At 40.2% G+C, this 15,211-nt stretch overlaps 1 pseudogene; it reads right to left on the bottom strand.

Moving 5' to 3' along the window:
• Window positions 1–366: 366 nt before the first annotated feature.
• LOC119051933 (mesoderm-specific transcript homolog protein-like) lies at window positions 367–1,344 on the bottom strand (annotated as a pseudogene).
• Between the last annotated feature and the right edge of the window lie 13,867 nt (window positions 1,345–15,211).

Here is a 15,211-nt window from a genome sequence, read left to right as displayed (position 1 = left end):
AGTACTGCTAAATTTTTCAGAAAAATCCATAGAGATGTTTAAAGACTTTTGTGCAAAAGATTGTCTGTCTTTCTGCAACCATGAATAGTAGTACTCATCAGAATTTCTTCATAACATAAAGGCAAAGGCAAGTCCATGAACTCGATCAGATGTCAAAGGAATGGGAGGGAGGTGGACTGTTAAGTTACCCTTAACTGAAGCTTCTACTGGCTTTTTACTATATGCTGTTCACCAATGTGAGTCAGGTGGATTTTTGTGAGAGAAGTGTGTTTGGTGGCCAGAACCTCTTTGGCATTTCTTTTTAAATGGAATACACAGTAGATAAGGCAGTAGGGGAGGTAATACAGAGAAGCTACTGTCTTCAGTTCAGAAGGAATAGATGAAGCCCATACATGCATTCAGGAAGCCCATAGGATCCTCTAGCTGTGGGTAGTGGCTAATGTGGTCACCCAGAATCAACACTGTGGACTGTGGTAGCATTTTTCTGTACAGCTCCAAAAACTCTGGATAGGGATTCACTGGATCCAGTGACCCAAAGATAAAATGAATGAGAATAGTTACAGAGGCAAGAGCTCCCACCCAGTGCCTTCTAAACTTCTTCCAGTGAATGATGTACTTATAAGAAACCATTGGTAACTAAGTTCCTATGATTGTTGCATATCCCTGCCCACACATTCCACAGCTCACTCTCAGAGGGTCAGGTGTACGTCCCACACTGAGGTGAGACCTCGAGAGAATACAAAGAAGTTCATCAATTGTGTAAGGGTGGGTGACAGCATGCCTCCACCTTTGATAACCTTTTGGAGAAGGAGAAGATGGTGAGTATCAGGAAATACACCTCCATTTCACAGACAGACTCTTTATGGTAAGCTGACCAAATTGATTCTGCTTAAACCTACAGTTTGAGCAATGATGTTTGCATAATCAGGAGACAAAAGGTTGACTCTGTGATTCTGAAGCCCCAGATTCATCAAAAGCACTTCCACAATGCTGGTCTGTTCAAATATGGAGTAGTGATGTGCTTTTGGTTTGTTGCTAAATCCAAAGCCTAAGAAATTGAGAGCAATCATTCAAGGAAGCCTCATCATCAGACCTTCTCTAATCTTTTATCAGTCATAGCTGGATATTGGAAAGTCATGTAAAAGCACAACTATCTCCTTACTTCCAAATATACCCACAGAGTCTTGGTAGAAGATGCACTGTCCCTTGTAGGTAAAAAATTTGTGTGACAACTTCCCTGATTGAAGAGCAAGGAAAATATAGGAAAGGAGTTGGAGGGATGTATAGACAGGCCACAAGCAGGAGCACTGCCAATAGCCCCACCTGTACCCACCAGTCCCTCATCCTGAATCAGGTAACGCCTGGACTACAAGACTCCATATTTGAGGGAACTCGTTACTCATGTGCTGCCTAAAGCCAGAGGTCCAGTATTATTTTTAATGTTATTCTTTCATCTCTGAAACAGGGATATTTTTAATATCCTACAGGGTTGGTGTAAGTATTAAATAATGAGTAGGAACATACTTCGCAAATGATTACTTTTATTGATTACCCATAACATAGAAAGCAAATACTAAGCAAAGGTATATAGGTATCTATTCCCTGAAAACCTGAAAATCAAAATAAGGGCAAAAAGGAGAAGAGAGATAAGCCAAAGAGAGACGACGCTCCAACCAAATTTGTTGTCCTTACATAACTTACAATATCTCCACAAATCAATACTTAATCTACATGTATTAGTCAGGGTTTTACAGAAATAATAGGAAGGAGAAAGTAGGAGGAGGAAGAGGAATATTGGTTGATTGATTTTAAGAAACTGGATCACATGATTGTGGAGGCTGCAAGTCAAAAATCTGTAGAGTAGGGTAGCAGACTAGAAACCCAAGGAAGAGTTTAGTTCAAAGGTTGTGTGGAGGCAGAGTTCTTCTTCTGGCAATCTCAGTCTTTTTTTTTTTTTTAATGCCTTTGACTAACTGGATGAGGCCCACTTACATTAATCTATTTTGCTCAAATTATTGATTTAAATGAAAGAAAATATTTTCACAATAGCCCAACTGGTGTTCGACCATATATCTGAGTACTGAATAGGACTTCTGGTCAAGATGGCAGCATAAGTACATCAAAAGTACAACTAAATTGCAGGACAAGCATCATTTGAAAATATTTGCTTTTAGTTATTTACATAATGATCTTATAGTAATTGCTACTGCCTCCTAGTAATATTTGTTGTATAAAAGCTGTTAACACTGATGTCTCTCCAGCATGGGGCCCAAAATTGACAGGTGCCATCACTTTAGGTGAGATCTTTATATCCCTTTAAATACTAAGATGTTCATCTCACAGTATTAACAAAGACTAAATAAGAAGACATGTGAAAAGTGGCTTAAAACTGTAAATCAAACTATTCTAAAGTAAAAAGTTTATGTAATTTTTAAAAACCTGGTTTGAAAGCACTTCAGTAGTCTAATCTCCATCTCAACATAGTTTAATAACCAAGAGTTGAGAAGATCAGAGTGTCATAGTTCCCCTATCTCAAGCATATCCACCTATCATTCTTTCTTTTTTTTTTTTACAGATTTTATTTATTCATCTTTAGAGGGAAGGGAAGGAGAGAGAGAGAGAGAAATATCAATATATGGTTGCCTCTTATGCATCCCCTGCCAGGAACTGGCCTGCAACCTAGGCATGTGCCCTGACTGGGAATTGAACTGCGATCCTATTCACAGCCTGTGCTCAATCCACTGAGCTACACCAGGCAGGGCACCTTTCTTAAAAGAATACACGAAATCCCTGGATTTATGGTACAGAGTATAAAGGTACATTACAAAGAACAAGCACATTTTTAATAGCTCATAGAAAGAAAAGTGACAGGAGTTTCCTGTATTTGTCAACAGTTCTAAAAATTCATATGATATGATAATAACAAGTGAAGCCAAAAAAATGTTTCTGAACTATCAGTAATAATAACAATACATTATAGTCAACCACAACAAAGAAGAGACTGAATTTTTCCTCCATTTATGCTATATAAAATTTTATAAAATTATTGTCACAGGAGTAAATAGTACAGAATTTACAGCTAAAAATGTAGGAGGAAAAATCTATAGCAATTTAATGTTTTGATATTTGGTTTTTTATCAGCTCTTTTAAAATCTGCACTTTGCACCCTGGCCAGGTGGCTCAGTTGGTTAAAGTGTCGTCCCATGCACCAAAACAGTTGCAGGCTCAATCCCCAGTGAGGGCATGTACTGAAGGCAGCTAATCAATGTTTTTCTCCCTCTCTCTCAAATCAATAATAAAAACATATCCTTGGGTGAGGATTAAAAAATTTTAATTAAATCTGTACTTTGCTGTGATTTCTTGGAATAAATTCTGTATCTAACTTTGTATTTTTAACTGTGTATTCTTTTTCTTAATAAGAAATAACAAAATTATATAGCCTTTCAGTCCTTCAAAGTTGAGTTCTACCCTGCTTACAGATTCTCAGGTAGGAAAGAATGTGATAAAAGCAGTGATTTTGGGGAGGCAAAAGAGGAATTCAGGTTAAAATTCTATGCAACCCTTTGCCTTTTTACTATCTAAAATATATTTTTATATTTTCTCCTACACAAAACTCTTTCTTCCAAGAAATTCAGCAATTTACAATACAGACCCCAATGTAAAGATAACAGGGGAGATAGAAAAGGAAATATCCTCAGGGGTACAGGTGGACATTCACTCTCACACACAGGGGTATCAGAAAGAGAAGTAACAAATTTCCAATGTAAATAGAAAGGTAAAAACATTCAGCTGTTAAGTTTTGACTTTTATTTTTCATATATTCATCAACGGGCATTAGGGAGGCTCTAAGCACAGTTATGGGAATGCAAACATGAGTAAAGTACAGTCCCTCAAGGACACAGCCTAGTGGGAGAGACATAAGGATAAATAATTACAAGCAATATGATTACTGCTATAAAGCAAGTGTATGTGAAGAACTGTGAGGGGACATAGAGAAAGGAAAAAGTCTCTAACTATGCTTTTGGGAAATCAAAAAAACCTCCATAAATCTTTGAGCTCAGTTCTGTAGTATTAGTAGAAATTCCAGAATTATGCAGTAGACTATCTATTATGTCTGAAGTAGGAACATTAGTCATCAAAAGCAATAACTGAAAGCACCAACCCAAACATAGGAACAGAAAGTAAAAAATTTCTCCTAGGGTACGTACAGTTGGGAAAGTGAAAAGAGTTCACAGCCCAACAGCAAATCAAGAATACCCACTCTTCCCATTTCTGTTCAACACTGTAGAATGGAAGGACCAAATAAGATGTCCCACACTCCATACCAAAAGCAAAGGGCAACAAACTAACATTAAACTAAAAACCTCCTGCACAGCAAAGAAAACTATCAACAAAATAAAAAAGCAATCTACCATATAAGAGAAAACATTTGCAAATCTTATATCTGATGAGTTAATATCTAAAAATATATAAACAACTCATATAACTCAATAGCAAAATAAGAAAAAAAATATATGATTAAAAGATGGGCAGAGAATCTGAATAGGCATCTTTCCAAAGAAGACATACACATAAACAACAGGTATATAAAAAGATGCTCAATATCACTAATCATCAGGAAAATAGAAATCAAAACCACAATGAGTATGATCTCACATGTGTTAGAACGACTATTATAAAAAGAGATAATAAGTGTTATGGGGGATGTGGAGAAGAGGAAACGCTTGTGCACTATTGGTGGGAAAGTAAATTGGTGCAGCCATGATGGAAAACAGTACGGGAGTTTCTCAAAAACTTAAAAGTAGAACTATCATATGATCCAGCAATTTCACTTCTAGGGATTTATGCAAAGAAAATGAAAATGTTGACTTGAAAAGGTATATGTGCCCCCATATTCATTATAGTCTTATTTACAATAACCAAGACATAGAAACAATGTGAGTGTCCATCAATGGATGAATGAATAAAATATATATCTCATACATCATATACAGGGGTGGACAAAAGTAGGTTTACAGTTGTTCATATGGAAAAATACGATAAATAATAAATAACAATGCAAGAATAAACTGTTTCATGTACTCATGACTGTAAACATACTTTTGCCCACCCCTAGATATTTATCATACATATATATATATATATATATATATGAATAATGGAATATTATTCAGTTATAAAAATAATGAAATCTTGCCATTTGTGACAGTGTGGATAGACCCCGAGGGCATTATACTAAGCAAAGTAAAGTCAAAGAAAAACAAACATTACATGATCTCATTTATATGTGTTCATTTCCCAGTGGCTCTCAGGTCCTAATTTATCCCTGCATTGGAGGCAGAGAAAAGGCAGTTTAGGGCAAGTAAAAGTGCTCCAACCCCTAAGGCCCCTCCAAAGATAGGCAGGTTGCTTTTGGGGGAGAAAGGAGGGATGTAAAAGGACCATAGCCACAGTCTGAACAATTTCCCAGGTTATTAGTGCTGTGTGGCTGCACAAGATGGGAATTCTCTCTGGTGGTGCTGTTCAGGGAGTGTTCTGGAAGACTTTTTCTTGCTGTGCCTGAAAGGGGCACCAGTGTTATGGTTACAAATCATCAGGTAGTCTACTCAGTGTAAACAGCTTTCCTTAACAATGACTTTGTTTTTATTTTTCACCTCGCATCTTCAGAAAGGCAGCTAAATATTTGTTGGCAAGAACTGAGCCAACATTATGAAGATTCCTAAATAGTTAGACACAAATGCCAAATACAAAAGAAAGCACAGATATTAGACACCAATCCTTCCTCTCAGAGTTACAGCCCAGTCTACAATACATATCTAGAAATCCTAGCATTAGTGGAGCTTGGAATCATTTGCTTGAAGGCATGAAGCAAGGAGAATTAGCTATGGTCTTATATTTCAACCCTACTATTAGTAACATGGTTTTAGCCAATTCTTGTCTAATTGTCCTGTCCAGTCATTGTGGATTCAGGATCAGGCCACTGATTGAGCTTAATGATTCCATAAGACATAGGGGTTCATCAATTCCATGACAGTTAATTTCCAGTAATATTGCTTCGAGGAAACATTTGGTATTAATATGATGCTATTGAATCAAAATCAATGTGAGTTAATTTTTATCAGTATTTGTGACATTGTGACTAATAATAAGACATAGACATTTATTTTTATCTTACAGCTCTGAAGAAAGCCTTTAGAAATCTCTACGTGATAAGAGCAACAATGGTGTCTTTTGTTATGTTAATGAGGACATTTGGCTCTGACCTAAGGGTAGGTGCTTATTGTCAATAGGAGCCAACATTGTGTTTAGAGAATTGGAAATTTCAGTCCCACCCCCTGATTTCTGGGGATGGACTCGATATTGACTCTATCGCCAAAGACTTAGTATATTGTGATTACATAATGAAGCTTCAGTAGAAACCTCGAAAAGGACAGTTCATCAACCCTTTTTCCAAGAGCCACCCTGCCAGGTCCCAAGCTCCATGCAGACAGAAGCACCTTTTGTTTGGGACCCTGCCCTATATACTTCTTCAACTGGCTATTGATTTATATCCTTTAATATCCTTTGTAATAAATCAGTAATCTAATGAGTAAATGGGTTTCCCAGAGTTCTGTGAGCCACCTAGCAAATTAATCAAGCCCAGGGAGAGAATCATAGGAATCTCTGATTTATAGCCAGTTGGTCAGAAGTACAGGTAACAGCTGGGTTTGTGCCTTGCCTCTGAAGTATGTGGCTGTCTTGTGGAACTGCACCCCTTATCTGTGTAATCTGATTCTAACTCTGGGTAGAGAGTGTCAGAATTTAGCTAAATTCTTAGACCCCCTGCTGGTGTCTGAGAACTGTTTTTTTTTGTGGGTTTTTTTTTGGTGTGGGAAAACTACCACATACACATGCATTGAAATTGGTACCAGAACCTTTTTAATATTAAGGCTGGTTTGTAGTAGCAAATGCTTCAGAGTAAAAAACACTTTTTTCCCAAGTTTCCCCCCATTGTATTTAGTTATAATCTATGTGACAAGTTTCACCTCACAAAATGCTTCGTACTATTTGATTCTTTTAAAACACATTGACATTATACAGTAATTTCTGCTAGAATTACAGACATCTCCTCTTCCGTGTCTCTTCTCCCAAGGACCAAAAAGGCCTTATAATGGCTCATTATAAACACTTACTAATTAATAACTGTGTCACAATTAGAGTCAATCTGGTCTGTACTCTTCATGCCAAAAAGCAGCCTTTCAAGCTGTGCATTTTTACAATTGACTTTTCAGTGCGGCTTTCGAATCTCAATCAATTCTTTAAGAAATGCAAATGTTCTTTTCCCTTTAGTTTAGCAGCAGCCACTGGGAAATACATGTGTATAATTCCTTCCTGGCTATGCATATTCTGTAACAATAATCAAAGCTACAGCCAAAAAGATATTTCAGAGCATGTTCTACTTTTTCCGACTTGCTGTTGGAGGCCATTTAACTTTTAGCTTTCCCCTTGGGGAAGCCACTTGAACAGTGAAAGTGCCTCTATGCAGATGTAGGCTGTTCACAGGATTAACCTTAATCTGTTCTCACAATCCTATTTCCATTTCTGATGCAGGCCCCTTGCCTACAGCGCTCTCTCCCTCTAATTTGCCCTCCACTCTCTTGCTAGGGTTCTCTAGGGTTCTTCCTAGCCTGCCCAAGACAGCACTCTAGGTTCATCATCTGTATTCCCCTTAATCCCAAACCCCAGTAACATACCTATGCTCTAATTGTGGCATACTAGCAATCCGACACACGCCACAGGGTTGTCTGCCACCATGCCTTTGTACATTCCCTCTGCCTGCAATGCCCTTGTACCCCTGGGTTATCTTCCATCCATCCTTCTAAACTCATTTTAAAAGCCATCTTTCCTGTAAAGTCTCTCATACTCTACCCTGCCCTAGTAGAACTGAGAATTATCTCCATTTGTTCCTGTAGCACTGCAAGCCCTTCTCTATCCCAGTATTTGTCACACTGTATTAAATTATGAGTTTCATGACTATCCTCCCCACACTATCTGTGAGCTCCTTAAAAATGGGGATTTTTTTATTCTTTTATTCCCAGTTGTTAGCACCTCTAGCAAGTAATCAAGAGGTCTTTGTGCAACAAACAGAAGAAGGTGATACAAATGGGAGAGGTATGTATTTTTCAGCTCTCCTCTGCACACAGAAGCATGTGAATCCCATACTTATGGAGATAAAACAACCTCTGCTTGAGTGGGCTTAAATCCCTAACAAGAATAAAAATCTGAAAATGGTGTCGTCATTTGCAAATCCCTCTCACCAATTGTTAACTCTGCAGCATGGGCATGGGTCATGGAAGTACACATGCCAAAGGGGATCTGGAATACACTGCTCTAACACAAAAATTATTTTTGAACTGAAGGCATTTGAGTTCCTGAAATCCCTTATCTGTCTAAAAGCAGAGCCTCTCAAAAGAACTCAGTGGCCATAAATTCCATTCCCAGGAGCAAATAGGAAGACTGACCCTTGCCTCCATACCCAAGTAGACATTGTCAAAAAAGGAACTATTATATCTCCCAACTGGTCTCCTAAGCCAATTTATCTTTTCAAAAAGTCATTTATTTTCCCATAAATGTCCTTTGTTCTCCTCCCCTTTCCCTATTAAGAAGTCATTTGTTTTCTGTAAGTGCCCTACTTCCCCTTACTTTCCCCTATTAAGATAGTAAATAAACCCCATATTCTAACCACCCCTTTGAGTCACATATTTCTGTGAATCCCCATATGCATACTTACACGAATAAAAAGCAGTCTTCTCTGTTACTGATCTGCCTTTTGTCAGTTTAATTTGCAGATCTCCAAAATCCATGGTGGTAAAAGGAAAGTTTTTTCCCTCCCCTACTCTCTCTCATCTGTATATGTGCATATATGTATTTACATGATAAAATGCACACAGTAACATGGATAACAGCTAATGCTTACAGAACAAGGAGAGGTATAAGCTCTTTCTCCTTTTAGTTCTGTGGTTTTCAAGTACCAAGATCTTAAAATAAGGGGACATAAAGCTAAAAACACTAAAAACAAATAGGGAAAATAACAGAATAGCAACAACAAAAAGGCTCAAATGGGGGAAAAATGCCCTTGACCGCACAACTCCTGGTTCCCTCTGGTTACTGAGTTGGCATAGCCCAGATAAACTAAATCAACAAAAACAAAAAAAATCCCCATGTCTGCTTTCCATTTCCAGCCTTCTCCCAAATAAGCTTTTTCTAGCTGTTAACTAATAACATTGACCTTCTCTGCCAACCTTCATATAAAGATACTAGTGATCAATAATAACATAAAAGAGAGTAAACCAAAGGAAGAAAGAAAATCAAAAGAACAAATTTTCTCATGACTGGACCATTTCCTAGAACAGAAATGTCTCAATGTGTGTTTCCAGTCTTAAACCTCCAAGTATGATGATCTAGACCAGTTTTCAAAGTGGGTTCTCCTCCTACTGGGGATGTGGCATTGGGGACAAGAGGGGAGACCATTCGCCACCTTCAACCTGAAAGTTCCAGCTTTGTTCTATTTAGAAGTTGGGTTCATATGGAAGACTCCATTTAGAGGAAGAGTTATATAGCAAGATAAAATAAAAACACCAGTCCAGAAAATGGGGCCATTGGCCCTGGAGAAATTCTATCTGGCTTTTACAAAAATTAGCATGGCCCAGCAGGCTGGGTGCTAATTTAGCATGTAAGCTCCCCTTAACTTAACGTGTAGCTCCCCTTAACATGGTGTAGGAGAAGAAAGCCAGAATAAGAGATAAGAGATCAAGGCCCAAGCCCCATCCTGCAGGATGTGACTGTTTATCCCACGAGATTCTCAGGCTCCATGAGGGCAGCTCTATGTATGTTTTGTACATCATGGAATCCTCAGGACCCAGTGCAGTGACTGGGACATGGCAGCTATTCAATGGCTAGTTGTTGAAAAAAACAAATGAACAAAGTCTCCTTTTCTTGTCTTGGGAATTCTGGATCCTGAACTTGCTAAGGCAACCTCTCTAAGCTTCAGTGCAGTCACTGATTAAAACCAACTTAATAATAATACCTATTCTAGAGAATTTTAAAGAGCAAGTAGGATAACTCATGTAAAATGCATAAGCATAATGCCTAACATACAAAGGTGTCCAGTGATAATTACCTATTATTTTTGCAAGGAATACCATTATTGTATTCCCTGAACAGGATTGAAGTTCTTCGTTGAAGCACTTAAAAAAAATCCTCACCAGAGGATATGTTTATAGATTTTAGAAAGAGAGGAAGGGAGAGACAGGAAGGAGCATCAATGTGAGAAACGTCAACTGGTTGCCTTCCTCACACATCATGAGGGAACCAAACCCACAGCCCTGATGTTCCCAAAGCCACAAACCAGGCATGTGCCCTGATCAGGGATCAACCCTGCAACCCTTTGATGTATGGAATGATGCTCCAACCAACTGAGCCACCCAGGCAGAGCTGACGCACTTTTTATTTTTAACCTCCTAAAATCAAGGTAGATGGAGGCCTAAAACACAGGGTAAATTTCGTAACTTCTCTGAATCTGTCATTTCTTTCCTTAAAACAAGAGTGATAGTGCCTTCTTTCCAGGGTTGTGGTGGAGATTAATAAGACAGCATAGTTATTTAGAAAGTCAGTTTTCAATAACTATTAGCCAATTGTCAATTAACATGCTCATCTTGGTGGTGACAATGCTAACAGCCACACTCACAGAGTACCCTTTGAATCTACAACAGATCATTCAATCCTGACAAGGTAAGCTTTATTTGCCCCATTTTATGATGCAGAAACCAAGGCTCATAAAGGTTAAGAAACCTGCTTGACATCACACAGCTGATATGCAGAGCAGTGGAATTAAAACTGAAATGCACCTCAGCCCAAAGCACACAATCTTTTCTTTGCTTCAACCCTACTACTGCTGGAAGCCTTGTCCTATGAATCCCTGCCTGCCCTGACTGCATTGTCCCCTGTTGGGGACATGTGTTTGAAGAGGACCCTCACCCTTATGTTGAGATTGGGATCTAATGCACTTCTGCCCCTCACACATCTGTCAGTGGTGGAGACTGACATTAGCCCCACGGCATGCAAGGACAGGCCTGTCCTTTGTGTTGCTTGTGAGAGAAGCAAAGTTATTATTATATACAAGTAAAAGCTTTTACAGTCTGCATTTTGAATTGGCCTTGTATCTATAGCATTTTGTCTCTACTCTTGTTTGTCTTCCTCCTTTCTCAAATTTTTCTAATCTGTATTTTACAAATGTGTGTTAGATATCTTAAGGTATACTTGGGTAAACACACACCACAGGGGTTCACTTGAATGCCCTGGGGAAAATCAAGAAAAAATGTACGCTCCCTTCCCTTCCCCCAGAACTACTATAACATGGGACAGAAGTCCTGCGTCCCAGCCCAAGCCACTGCTGAGGATCATGTGAGTCATATAGGAAAGTCATGTACCTTCACAATCAAGCTTCACTGAACTACCTCATCTTGCCCCAAGTAGTAGTAGTAAATGAACCAGTGGCTGCCCTAGACACAGGTATCTAGGCAAACCAGAGACAGTAAAGAAACAGAGGCTTAAGGAGCCTAACCTTATACAACAGCACAACTCAGACAGGATGACAGAATCAGTGACCAGGGTGTATGGAGGCCTGAGAAGGTCTGGGGTGCTTGCTCACAAGGCTACTGCTGCCTGACAGCCAGCCACCAGCAAAACTCAAGGCAGGAGAGAGGCAAAATAGTAAAGGCTTACCACTAATGCCCTGCCCCAGGGAAGGCTAGGGAATGACATTTAGGTAGTCTTTTCAAATTGATGGAAAGGAAGAGTCTATCTTAAAGTTTTGCTGGCTTTTCAAGACCCATTGTCACCAGTTTCAAGCTAAACCTAAAATTTTGCTGGCTTTCATGTCAGTATCACCATCCAAACTTATTTTGTCTTTATTTTTTACTTAAGTTGCCTCTTTGCACCAGAATGTGAACATTGTGAGAAGGGGGATTTTGTTCCATTAGCTCATCAAGCTCTTACTGTGTCCTGGCCCTGATTTCACACTGCACATACAACCCTCTTCACAATGGGAGGCCCCAGGTCATGGAAAGAACTGGCCTATGTATGGCACTTGGATCCAGAGCATCTTGTGTACACATTCAAAAGTGTTGCCTCCATACACGTTTGTGGCAGCAAGGCAAAAAGCAAGAAAGGCAGAAGGGAGGAATTGTATGGGTTTTCCCCTATTTTTGTAGCCCTCACGCTCCCACCACGAAGACTCTGACTTTCTTTCTGCAGAACTTCAGGCCTTTTGTCATCTGGCCAAGACCAGTAAGTTCACAGCAGAGGATGCTAAGTCTCTGGGAGCATGAACTGTGTTCTTCTTGCTCATCAAAGTGTTGACCAGGGCATTAAGCACAAGGCACAGCACCTGGCTTGGAGCCGGCTCTCAACGAAATATTTGTGGAATGAATAAATAAGAGTGAGCATGAATGAAGATGGGTGTAGGTGAGCCACTCTCCATGATCCCTGACAGCCCTGTTGGTGAAGGTGCCTCTCAGAGCATTGCAGCAGTACTCAAACTTAAACAGGTACCTGAGTCTCCCTGGGAGCTTCTTAAAAATAAGGATTCCTGGACCTCATCCTGCAGATTCTGTACTTCCAGGTTGGAGAGTCATGACATCTGATATTAAGGGTTACTGATGATTAGAATCCTCCTGAGTTTCTCCCTTATTTGGCCAATGCTTTATGGAGCCTTGTGTTCTCTTAGGCACCTGATAAATGTTAGTTGACATTAATAGCAATAAAGCCTTCCCTTTTATCCTTCTGAGCATCTTCTAGAGAGAAATCCAGGTCCTGCCTCTTGTTGTGAATGGCTGGATTACAGATCTTGATCTGAGTTTAATATGATTCACCTAGTTATGGGACAGGGGAATTAGTGCATCTTTCTTGAATGTAGCCAGCATCTACCGGGAGAGAAACCAGACTCTCAGTTCAGGCTGGGAGAAAGGAAGTATGTTCTTTAATAGAAGCATATCGAGTGCTACAAGAGTCACTTGAAAGGAAGGGGTCAAAAAAACACCAAGGGAAAACTGGCCTAAAGGTAATATGGGCCTGAAAGTGAGTTTTAAAAGAAAGCCAGTTTCTTTTAAGGAAATAGGTGAGATACGAATGGAGAGAAATCAAATACTGAGCATGACCTCCCAACAGAAAGTTGAAAACAATACAGTGGTCTTTTCAGCAGAGAAGATATTATTAACAACACTTATAATATAATAAAATGTATAGTTACAAGGTACTTTTCCTTCCGAGAGCTCAAAGCATTTTATTGTATCATCTCAGTTTAACCCTTCACAGTCTGACTTGAAGGAGACCCTGGCTGGTACTCAGATGAAGAAACTGAGGCACAGGAAAAACAAGCATAATAAAGCTGCCTGGACAATGCACCTGTGGATAGGTCAGACCACACATGAGGGCTCCAGATTCCAGGTCCAGGGTTCTTTTCCCTGACACCAGACAACATCTCACAACAGCAGTGATGAAGTGCAATGTAGATCAGTAAGACAAGGAAAATGGGCATCTGGATTAGAAGTTGTCAGGCTCAAACTAGCAGATGAACTCAGATGTGTTCCCCAAAGTCTACACCCTGACAAGACATTTGCCTCTTAGCTCAGCAGGATTAAGTAGCCAGCTGTGGTCCAGCTAGTATGAACCTGGATCCCAGTCAGGGCCCCAGCCATAGAGAAGGAGGGAAGGAGTGTGTCCTTTTTCAGGGTGCCACACAGCCCCTTCCAGTACAGTAGGGGGTGAGGAGTACCCCAGTGGGACCTCTAGGCCACCCTTAACCCTGTCTTCCTCTCTACACTTTTCACAGTTGACTGTGTACAAAAGGCAATAGCCTGGACAGCATCCCTAAATTCTTCACATTTAGCCAGGGTCATGCAGGATTTCTCTACTAAGATGTTTCACCAACTCCTCAAACTCAGCAGGCCCAGAACAGCGCCATCTTACCCTGTAGGCAACTGCTCCTCTTTCACCTTCTGTGACTCAGTGAAGACCACCCGCATTCAATTAGTTCCCCAGAACATTCAGCTCCCCAGCCCCTCCTTCATTCCCCTCTGCCAGCTGGTCACCCTCCCCTTACCAGCTTCTCATCCAGGTCCCCCTTCTCTGAGTCTGGGTAGCAGCCTCTGAGGGTCAGCGCTTCCCTCCCTGAGCTCCACCCCTTGCAACTCAATCTGTGCAATGCTGCTAAAGGGGCAAAGTGACTGTGATGGAGTTCCTTTGTAGCTCCCCATTACTTTTTGGATAAAACCCAAACTCTTGGCATCAGGCCAAGATCTTCATAATTTAAGCAATACCCACTTTTCCAGGTTTTTTTTTATGGAAGAAACTAGGAAACTAGTACAAGGATGTGGGAATTATCCAGGTGGAAAAAGACATGATGAGCCCCTGCAGCCTTCCCCTGCATCAACTCCTGCCACAGCCACACCCTCCCTGCTCTTAGGCCTCAACCGTACCAACAAGCAGTGCACCATGTCCCTGTCTCACACACCCACTGGCAGCTCCCTTCCCCTCTTTCCCCACCTGGATAAACCAAGTCTGTGTATTAGTTTCCTAGTTCCCACCATAACAATGTACCACAAACTGGTCAGCTTAAGATGAAAATGTATTATCTCACAGTTCTGGAGACCAGTATTCTGAAATCAGACTGTCAGCATAATGCCAGTGTTCTTGTGGCATTTACTACTGTGTGTATTTGTATCTAAATCTTCCCCTTTTATCAGGACACATACTGCATCTAATGGGGGGACATATACTGCATCTGAGGGCCTGCTCTAATTATCTCCTTTTAACTTGATTACCTTTAAAAAGACCCTAACTCCAAATAAGGTTATATTCTGAAGTACTGGGGGTTAGAACTCCCACAAATCTTTTTTTGATGGGGCGGCACTTTTTAATTCATAATAGTCCTTAAAGCCACAGCTTGAGCATTGCCTCCTGGATGAGCTAGGCTGATTGCCCTTCTCCCCTACACTTCCCTGGGGTCCTGCCTAGTCCTCATCACACTGTATTTTAAAATCCACTTGTTTGTGTCCCCCATCTGACCATGACTCTGAGAGAAAAAAATAAGGCTTTCATCTCTGTAGCCCCAGATTCTACCATCTCACTGGCCCAGTGCTGGGTACATTGTGGGCATCAAATGTTTGTTGAT

This window comes from Artibeus jamaicensis, unplaced genomic scaffold (genome assembly GCF_021234435.1).
Source record: "Artibeus jamaicensis isolate MK-2021 breed Jamaican fruit bat unplaced genomic scaffold, CSHL_Jam_final scaffold_916, whole genome shotgun sequence".
Lineage (NCBI taxonomy): Eukaryota > Metazoa > Chordata > Mammalia > Chiroptera > Phyllostomidae > Artibeus > Artibeus jamaicensis.
Note: the sequence above shows the minus strand (reverse complement) of the source record. Positions and strands in the feature narration are given on the sequence as shown.